Below are 10,928 nucleotides of genomic sequence, written 5' to 3' on the forward strand. Positions count from 1 at the left end.
GCTCTATGGGTCTTTTTTTTTTTTTTTTTTTTTTTTTTTTTTTTTGGTACCGGGGATTGAACTCAGGTCCTTGCACTTGCAAGGCAGGCCACCGAACCACTGAGCGGAATCCCCGGCCCAAGGCTTCAGTTTTCTTCAGCTAAAAAGATTAGCAAAAGATCTTACAACTTTCTCGTAAACCTTCACCACCCATAGAAGAAAACAAGCCCAAGCCAGCCGAAAGCAGTTGTATGACCTGGAGACACCCTCCCATGATGCACAAGTGAAGGGCAGTCTGGGCTCCAAGAAGGGGAGAGCAGGCTAGGAGAATCCCCGGCCCAAGGCTTCAGTTTTCTTCAGCTAAAAAGATTAGCAAAAGATCTTACAACTTTCTCGTAAACCTTCACCACCCATAGAAGAAAACAAGCCCAAGCCAGCCGAAAGCAGTTGTATGACCTGGAGACACCCTCCCATGATGCACAAGTGAAGGGCAGTCTGGGCTCCAAGAAGGGGAGAGCAGGCTAGGAAGATGAGAAGAGGACTTCATATGTGGGGTTTTATTCTAACTCACTGGGAAACGGGGAGTCAGTGAATGTTCTTGAGCTAAGGTGGTGAGACCAAAGAAGTCCTTTATCAAGAGAACATATGTAGGTGTGTGAAACGGCAGCTAAGGGAGTGACAGCATGAATAGGGCAGGGCAGGGAGGAGGATGGGGTCTTGCCAGAACTGTATTCGTGGCAGCAGTGGACAGGGCTGAGGAGAGGATAAAAGAGATGCCCATGAGAACTGGCGGCAGCGGCAGCATAGAGATAAAGGAGGCCAGAGATTAAGGGTTGAGGCTACATGATCGGTCATTAGCGTCCAAACAGGCTAGCTTTGACTCTCAAACCCCTCAAAGGAAGCAACTCCATTCTTCACATGTGCTTTGGACAGAGCCAGCTCCCTGTGGGCCAGGATCAGAAGAGTGGGTGAAGGAGGCAGCACAACAGCCCCAGGACCCTTGCTCACACTAGTGTTTGCAATTCAGGAATCATAGCAAAGGTTCCCATTCCTGCTGTACTCAGGCCTCTGGGGGATCCCAGATTTCTTAACATCATGTTTTTTATAATAGAGGATACAAACTTTGTACAACTTTTAGCCTTTTCAAATTAAGATGTTAAAATGTGAATGTCATCCACTATCTTGATCAGTTATAAAGAGATTTCAACACTAAAAAACAAACAAGTAGTAGAGACCGTTTCAGAATAAAGGGAAGTTCTATAAAATGGAAAAGGCTTAGTTTAAATAAAATGAATTCACTGCATTTTCACGTTTCTTCCATTTCACTAGGAATGGGCAGAAATCTTGTTCCATGCAGGCAGTGGCCTGGGAGCTCATCCCTTGGGGACTACAAGTTTCTGAGACATTCTGAGAGGATTCCCCAAGTGACTTAGGCTATAGGCATTAGCCCTGATGACCAAAAATCTGGCTGCCCAGCTCCTAAGAACACAAAGCTCCAGGTTTCTGGAGTGGGTATGTCCAACTCAGAAGGGCAAGGCAGAATCAGCCTTTTCCAACCTTCTTAAAATGCCAGCAATAAGCCACATAGGATCTTACAACAAATGATCGTGTGTTGATATTTTCATATTCAAAAGTTTCATATTCTCTCTAAAGGATTAGTGATCTTTTTCATAAAAGGAAATTTCAACCAGAGCTAATTGCTCAATCTGAAATGTATCTGGACATTCTTTAGATGTCAAAAACAGTAACGTTGCTGAGTTTTAGTAAAGAGGAGAGCATAATTTTAGAAAAAAATTAACTGCAAATTAATAGGAAATGTAGCCCCATCTGATCTTCAAAGCTTTACTGTATATAGTTGAAAGAGTACCCCCTATTTTGAGCTCTCTTTGACATCTTTCTATTTATAAAATGCAAAAGGAAATTCATCAGCACAAGCTCAATCCATTCCCACCCATTGATTTGTTAGCCAATCGAAGTCCATTGTAATCTGAAAAAAATAACACCAGTTTCTATGACCCTTTCCAAGCAAGGCCATGTTCAGTTAAGCTTAATAAAGAGAAAAACAGCATGGACCATCTGGAAAACACTCTTCCGGAGTCGCAAAAGATAGTGGCAGCCTTTGCCCAACCTGCTATAAATAAGTGTCTCAGGAAAAAAAAAAAAAACAACAACCGATTTTCAAATCTGTTTCTACTTAATACAGCTGCAATAGAGTTTATTTAGCTTTTCCCTATAGCAGGAAGACTGTTTGCATTTTTATGACAAGGGCCTAAATGTTTTTCACAGCCATTTCCATTGCCATTATTTTGAGGAACAACATACCACTCGGACTTGTCTGTTTGCTTCTGCAGCACACAGCGGTGGCCCCAGCGGCCTCTGCACCACAAGACTGGCCTCCAAAGCACAGATTTATGATCCTGTTTCCTCTCCCAGTGTTGCAACCATCACCCAAATCCTGTCCTGCAAGGGGCTGGCAACTCAGAATGACCAAGTATCACGTACTACAAATCAATTATGAATCTGTCTGGCCCCGGCACGCTGTGGATTCCTGCTAGCTCATTGCGTCTCCCTTCATGACTGTGACAAGGAAGGCTCCAGCTATGCTCAGCAAGGCTGGAACTCCCCGAGGAAGGTATATAGCTGGCTTGGCAAATCCCTAAATGCTCACCTTTCCACCTGTGCTCACAAGCTAAACCTGCCCGGGACTCCCTCTGCATATGACACGCTGAACTCCTCAGATGCTCTTTGAAAGAGGCCAGGCTGTGTGAGTGACTGCAAAATAAAGCAGCCTCCGTTGATTTCGGCACTGAGCACCTGCCCCAGCCTCCACTAGCACTCTCCAACGCCCATCCCACTGTGAGAGACAGATGGGCGGAGGTGACTTGGGGACAATTTCCCTGTTTAATGAGGGATCCACATCTCTTCCCTCCCCATGTGCCCTACATGCCTAGCCCATTTCCATGTGTGAACGGGGCACAGTTTACCTCACAACATCTTTCCTATGTTTGCAAGACTCTCTTCCTAGCCTTCCAAAGGACAACCAGAAAGAAGATGGCTGGAGGTTCATCCTGGTGGCACCATGTCCTGTCTTCCGCTGCCTGAAGGAGTTCTGACAATGTCTCTTTCCTGGAAGAATTTGTCTAGCAGAATTGTTGCTGCAAGGAAACAAATGTGTGTGAAGAAGAAACCAAATTGGGAGGGGCAGGGTGCTGCCTGAATCTGATTGTGCAATAATGTGTGCAAAATGCACCACACACCCCTACTGACTTTCTCTCTTAACAGTCCTGGGACACAGAATTTTGTGGTGGGCAAAAGGGCCACCGCTGCCTGAAATGCATCTGTTACAATGCTAGGAGTGGAGCTCTCATAAGTACACTACAGGCCTAAATTAATTGGCTCAGGCTTAAGATGCTACCAGGAAAATGACAGTGGGAAGGGGGTGGGAGTGGGAGAAAGTGCCTGGTGGCTTTGAAGTCATGCCTGGAATCAGGTGCATATGAAAAAGAAATTAGGGAGGAATAAGCCTGTTCTCTTTATGAAAAACCAGAGAAGCTGCTAGTTCTTACAATATGCCCCCCAATATCCTATGACTTCTTCAATTGCTTGCCTTTAAAAAATCTCCATGCTTATACAATCTTATAGACTCTTCCATCAACCTTAGAATTAAATAAGGCACATGACCCACTTCCAGTTGTCAATTAATCACCCCCGTGAATTGTATATGTAAAAGTCAGAGGGAGAAATTGTGTCTTGCATTGTGTCAAATTGAATTTTCTGAAAACCACAAATTACTTACTAAATTTGGGTCTAGACCAGTGGTTCTCTACTGCAGTGATTTTGTCCCAGGGTCCAAGGTAGGGAATGGGGTGATGCTACTGGCGTCCGGTGAGTAGAGGGAAGGGATGCTGCTGAACATCCGACAGCACACAGGAAAGCTCCCACAACCAAGAATGCTTTGGCCTAAAATGTCAGTAGGAGCAAGGTGGAGAAACTGCTCCATATACAGCCAAATGTGCCTAGCCTTTAATGTGCATAATCCTGGAAGAAACCAAAAGAAAAAGGTCCCATTTTCTTCAAGATCTAAGGTGAGTTTACATACATAATGACTGAGAATACAGAAATAGGTTCTCAATCAGAATTTAGAAACACTAAAGAAATACCATGATGGTAGGGCATTTTAAAAGCATATTTCATCAGTCTAAATGGATGGAAATTAATATCTCATAAAATAAAATGATTAGTTATGTTCCATACAAAACCAAAATCAATACATTGTATCTTACTTAACCTGCAATTAGAGTTTTTAAAAAACTAAAACAAGGAAATGCCATTCTTTCCCATTCCTTGTTAGCTGGGCACACACTTCTGAGAATGAGGCATTAAAAAACAAACAAGCAGACAAAAATCTTTTTTTAAAGCAGATTTTTCCAGAGCATAAAAAGCTTCCTGAATCATTCTGTTTTATTTACTGTATATTCAATCATTCTTTAGTGAGCAAAACATGCAGTTCATTCTCTTGGTTATGCTTGCCTGGCTTTCCAAATGCCCTCAGAACTGGGATGATGAATCACATACTTTGGCCCCATTGTGCCAATTAATAGTAAGCAAAAGAATTCCACATGGCCAGGATAGGACTTTCTGCCTGGTGTGTGTGATGGTGGGAGTGGGGGTGGTATCCTGTGGCTAACTGCTTTCAGAGGCTCTTAAGAGCAGGTGTTGTGGTTCCCCAAAATTCCTTTAGTTCTGGAACATTCTATCAGACTCTGCAGTGCCCCCGGCTTGGGGGTGGGCTGTGGTCAGGAAAAATCTATGTTCTCAGAGTCCACCTAGAGCTTCCAGGCTTAAATCATGAAGGAAAGAATGGCTGACTGCTACACTATTTGACCCTCCTAGGCCTCCATTCTTTTCTCTGAATTATAAGGCAAAAGTGAACACATATATAAAGGTAAAAATAATAACAACAACAACAAAAATGCCCCAACACACCCAGTCTTGGCTGCCAGAGAGGCTTGCTTCTGCTGCTGAAAAAGAACAGTTGCTCTAGAGCAGCTGGAAGAGCTTTTCCAGGGAACTGGTAATACTCTGGCTGTTAATGAATTATTTTTCACCAGAACATCAGATTCTTCCTGGGCTCCAGTAAACAGTCTGCTTCTGCCATGAGAAACAAAACCATCTCCTTCTGAGGCACCGAAGGAGGTCAGCCAAGGGTTCCCCAAGGGGCCGGCCTCCTCAGAAGCTAGAGCCATGGGCACCTGACCTATAAATTACCATGGTCCCAAGTTCATTATTCTATTCCTTTTTGTCTATTTGTGTCATGCCCAGCACCCTGAGAAAGGCCCAGGAGTGCGTGGCCATGACGGAGATGATACCACAGTGCGAGCCCAACCCCTTCCTCCACTCCTCTGAACTTTCTTTTGGTCAGATACCCACTTCTGTGGCATGACTGGGTGGGTGACATTGAACTTCTCTGCCTGTACTCTGTCTCCCTCACAGAAACTGTATTTATATCCTTGGTGTTGTTCTTACGAAGCTGTCAGGAAGTAACTGTATGAATCCTCTTTTATTCTCTCTCTTCATTAAGGCTGGCCCCAGTCCCAAATAACCTATTCTCAGCATGAGGGTGTGTCCTTGGGATATTATTCTCCAAGCACAAATCCCTGGGAAGAATATTTTCAGTGGTTACCAGCACAGGTATCAAGGAAATCACTGGCTCAGGTAGGAAGAGACAACACCCCAAAGGATAAAAACACCAGTCTGGGGTGGGCTGGGTGAAGAAAAGGGAAAGAAAAGGAAATTCTGCTCAAACCAGTCTGGCCCTTGCTCCCACAGCCCTGCCTTATTCTCTCCACTAGGTTTTTGGAGCCCACACTCCTCACAGAACATGACTAAGCAAATGTGCTCATGGATAGGCCTGATAGGAGTCCCTCGATGGTATGTGAGCTACCAAAAATCAAAATCATCTGATGCCAGGGGATTGTGGCTACTGAGTCAGCCCCAGGCCTCCCATTTTCCATCGAGGCAGAGGCTGTTTATACCCCTAGCACATCTGGAGAAGCCGTGACATCACAACATTGGTAGTTAAGTGTGCTCCAGGGTAGTGCTATCTGACAGAAATAGATGAGCAATTTAGAAAGTTCTAGTAGTCACATGAAAAAAATTAAAATAAATGGGCAATATTAACTTTAATACTATACAATTAACCAGTAGATCCCAAATATCATTTCACTATGTAATCAATGTAAAAACTATTCATGAGCTACTTTGCATTCTTTTTTGTCCTATGTCTTATACATCCAAGGCATGTATTACACTCATGGCACACCCTAATTTGGACTGGTAGTCTTTCAAGTGCTCCATAGACACATGCAGCTAGTGGCAATTACCCCATAAGACAGTGCAGGTACAGGATACAGGAATTTCTGTTAGACAGTACTGGGCTGAAAGACCAAAAAGCCATAGGAAGAGGAATGACAGGTGTGAGCAGGACGTACTCCAAAATTCTCTATAATTATTGACTTGCTGGAGCTAATCATGACAGCAGAAATTGGAACAAGCAGGATTGGGAGTTCTGGATTGGCTTTTATGAAAGGTCCTGAAACCATGCATGATCTGAATGCTCGTGTACCCCCAAAATTCATATGCAGAAATCTTAATCTCCCAAGTAATGATATTAAGAGGTGGAATCTTTGGGATATGATTAGATCATAAGAATAGAACCCTTATCAGTGAGAGTAGTTATCGCACAAGAGATCCCAGAAAACTTGCTTGCCTATTCTGCCACGTGAGGGCACAATGAGGACCAGCCATTTAGGAACCAGGAAGCAGGACCTCACTAGACAGTGAATCTGCGGGCACCCTGATCTTGTACTTCCCAGCCTCTAGAACTACACAAAACCAATTTTCACTTTTATAGGTATCTAGTCTATGCTATTCTGTTAAAGAAGCCCACATGGATGAAACAGACCATGCCTACATTGTGGGGCACGGTCTTCCTCACAGCTGTGAGAAGGCCAGCAAGTATGATCCCTGCTGTAGGCATTCGCTAATTGAGCCATCTTCAGCTTAGCTTTGCTGGTTTGTTTAGGGCAGGGGCTGGGACAGATCATCAAAGTCACATACTTCTTTCAATAACAATTCCTGGGTTTACAATCTAATTTGGTGTAGCAGATACAGAAATATGATCAAATTACATGCGCCTGTGTTTATGCATGTGTGCTTGTGTGTGTTCTTGGCCAGAGAGAGAGAGAAGGAGGGTCATGTGTGAAATCCAGAAGTACTAATGTGGCCGCCAAAATCCCCTCCTCACCAGCTGCCATTAGAGTACAAGGGAGCAGGAGACTCAAGAGGCTCATCAAAAACTGAGCCACAAAGGAGGGGGCTTGAGTCCGGAAGGAACAAGATGATGGGCACCCAGGCAAATGATCAGGTGGGTGGGAGAAGTGGTAATCAGAGGCATTCTTCAAAGACAAGAGCTGCCAACTCTCCAGCAAGGATGCCACCCTGATCCCCAAATCAAGCTTAATTCAGAATCTCACACAGGCTTTTGTGAATGGGAAAAATGCAATTAGCTATCTTTCCCCCTCTTGGAGAATCTCATTCTTTGAGGTTTCCCTCATATTCTGATCAGAGAAGCAGTGAAATCAGAAGCCCTTCATATATGGATTCAAATCGTGGCTCTTCTAGTGGCTCCAGAATTTCCAGGGGCTGAAAGGTTACCATCTGGTTGGAAGGAGGCTAAGGGACTTGCTGTGATGATACATTTGCATAGCAAATCCCTGTTTTTATTTAGTGCTTGTTCCTTTGAAACAGTAATGAATCAAAAAATACCTCGCCAAGCCTTTTGTCCCACCATGGACCTTGGGCTAATCATGTAACCTGTCTGAACCTCAGTCTCCACATCTACAAGATATGATTAATACTGCCCATCTCATGTGGGTGTTGAAAGGATTAAATCAGGGCTTGTCAGCATGGAACTGCCAAGGGCTCAGACAGGAGCATAACACCAGAGACTCTGAATCCCCACCAAACACACAAACCCCTGGATTTCTCCCTGCTGGGTCTCCCTTGACAATGATTCACAGCTCCCTCCCCACCACCATTCATCCCATCAGCTCCATCATTTGGTCACTCCACTCTCATTTATTTAGCATCAATGGGGTGTTGGGGATTCCAAGCTGAAAAGGCAGCAGCCTGTCTTTCAATCCAAAACAGTTAGGGACTCGCTTAGATCTATCTACTTGGCACGGAAGTGTGGATCATGGGTGACTGGGTTGCCTCACTGGTGGGCTCCTGCCTCCAACACACACGTACACACACACCAATTAGGTACCATATTTTATAAAGGGGGTTGGGCTGAGGACTCTGGCCTTTGGGAGAAATAAATAAGAGACTTTGAGCAGGGGAAGAGGGACATATTACCCCTTTAAATCATAACCACCAGTCTGGAATCAGGCTCGTGACTGGAAATTTCTCTGAGCATTATCTGTAAAATAATGCTACATAAGGGTCACAGTGAAACTGAGAAGGTTTCCCACATGCGAAATGCCTGGCAGACAGAGGGCAACAATAAATGCTAGCTCCCTTTCCAATTTATTTCCTTCTACTCCCCCACACACACCCCGGCCCCCAAATGTAAGATTAGCAGCCAGAGAACAGACACTTGCTGTTTTTCGTTGTTGTTATTGCTGTGGGCTTACAGTAGACTGTGTGTGCAAGAAGATCTCCATTCTGGATTACTACCATCAGCCTGCTGGCACTACAGCATTCCCAGCAACGCCCAGCCACACACCTCTCAGCCTTTGCGTTTTCTTTTTTGTTGCTCAGATGGCCCCGTCTTTGCAGCTCCGTTGTCTGAATGTAAGATTTTGCAATCTATTTCACAGTTCTTTCCCAACTGCCCACCAAATTCTCACAACACAGGGCAACTGGCATCGCCTGGAAAACTGTTTTCTCATTTGTTCCTGAGATGAGCAGATTTTCCAGGGCCAAACCTAGACACCTGATGTCTGGGGTTCTTTGAATAATAAAGGAACCCGCTGGGTGGCTGAATGGTCCCCGGGGCTGATACCAAAACAGCCAGTTCCCCAAGTTCCAGTCCCACAACTCAAAGTGCCAGGGCCACCTTGTCCCAACACTAATAGGCATCTATCAGGATGAGAAGCCAGTGCCCATGTGCAGAAGGATACTGTGTATATGTGGGGGGGGGTCTCGGGTGGGGGAGGGGCTTCTCTGTGTTTCTAAGTGGCAAAGAAACCAGTAGGCCAATAGGGTTACGATTTTGTGCCTCCCAGCCCACCCCTGGCTTCTTCGAGTAGCATCACTCCTCATATTGCCCTTGGGGAGGGAACTCGACGGGAAAGCAGGGAGTTGGAGGACGTGCTGCACCCTGGAGGGGGTGCCCACCTACCAGGCCTCCGTACTAACTCCCTCCCACACAGCCACCCCTTCACTGTAACAAAGGCGCTGCCACCCTACATTTTTCAAAGTTAACTAGTCTCTCGGTCTACCAATAAACAATTCTGATGACTCCAAAGGAGGAAGAGACATCTAGAAAACGGTGGGAAAGAGTCCCCGGGAAAAGCACAGAAAACCTTGCCTGATGCATGCAAGGCTAAGAATTGTTTTCTCCCTACTGGCTGCTTTTCTCTCTGTTCTAAAGAGAAGCTTCCAAGAATCGGCTAAATAAAGGGATCACACTAGAGGATGCGAGATAATGCTAAACCAACAAAAACAAAGACCCAAATGAAACAGCGAGCCATGAGAATACGTGGTTATCAAAACTTTGTTTGGCCATATCTATTTATCATCGCTGCACACCCGGGCTCTGCGGAATATCATTCTGTTGATGTCACTTATCCTCAGCAAAATATTTACACATCCTTAAAAACGCCAGATGAGAGGGGCTGGCCTGATCACTGCCGCAAGCTGCCTCTCAAGCCGCATCGCCAGGTTCTGGGTAGCCCAGAAGGTGGGGGCATGAAGGTGGGTGGCACCAGTGGGCACAGGTTACAGCTACCAATAGTTCCGGGAAAGCGGCCCCCAAGCGCTGAGCCCTGTCCACCTCTCCTTTACCTGACTCTGCAAGAAAAGGCCACATCCCCCCCCCATATGGTGTCAACTCCTCCTCCTCCTCCCTGCCTTTCTCATTGATTAAGTTCCCAAACCATTGTTAAAGCCGGCTTGCTATTCCTCGGAAAATGGGCTAAATTCATTAAGCTTCTAAATTCATTAAGCTTCCCGATGCCACAAAAGGAATATTCATAAAAGTTTGGCAGGCAGAGAGGGAGGCTGACATCGTGCCATGGGGTGGGTGACAATCTGCTCCTCCAAAGCCACCTTCTTTCTTCGTGTCCCAGTCCTCTCCCCATCCATCCGTCGTGCCCCAAACCTACTCCAGGGACTTCTGATAGGGAAACACAAAGCAGCAGCTGTTTGGCAACATTTCTACCCCTCACCAATAACTGTGGTGGGATGCCATTTCCCCACCCAGGCGGAGCTTACCCTGAACAATAGTCGGGCTTTAAACAGCAAACAAGCAAACACACAGTGCACAACCCCAACCCCGAAAAAGCCAACGCGGAGACACGCAATAACTCCCTCCGCAGCAAAAGGCGCCACTGAAACGCACGCAAAAAAAAAAAAAAAAAAAATGCAGTGAGAACGCTGCTCTGTGCCTAACATGGCAGAAAGCCGGAGCTGGTGCGGCCCCCCTTGGTCTGGGCATTGGGGGGCAATCGGGGCTCTCGGGCGCCGACGCACACTCACCGGGCTCCAAGAAGATGCGGGGCTGGCTGAGCGTCACAAAGAGGAGCCCGGCTCGATTTGGCAAAACCCAACTTTCCACCCGGCTCGCCAGGGCCGCCAGATACGTCAACAGAATCCATCTTTCGAAGGGCCTGGAAGGCGCCGGGTTTTCCGGGCCAGGGCAGAACGGCGGATCCGGAGGCGGC

At 46.0% G+C, this 10,928-nt stretch overlaps 1 protein-coding gene across 1 annotated transcript in view; it reads right to left on the reverse strand.

Moving 5' to 3' along the window:
* Rai2 (retinoic acid induced 2) overlaps positions 1-10,921 on the reverse strand; it is a 63,593-nt gene extending 52,672 nt beyond the window's left edge. Inside the window, exon 1 of the mRNA XM_010643645.3 lies at positions 10,744-10,921. The gene's annotated coding sequence lies outside the window, so the exon portion shown is untranslated. The remainder of the gene's footprint in view (positions 1-10,743) is intronic.
* Positions 10,922-10,928: the final 7 nt, after the last annotated feature.

Source organism: Fukomys damarensis, unplaced genomic scaffold (genome assembly GCF_012274545.1).
Source record: "Fukomys damarensis isolate Sample0158 unplaced genomic scaffold, DMR_v1.0_HiC HiC_scaffold_39, whole genome shotgun sequence".
Lineage (NCBI taxonomy): Eukaryota > Metazoa > Chordata > Mammalia > Rodentia > Bathyergidae > Fukomys > Fukomys damarensis.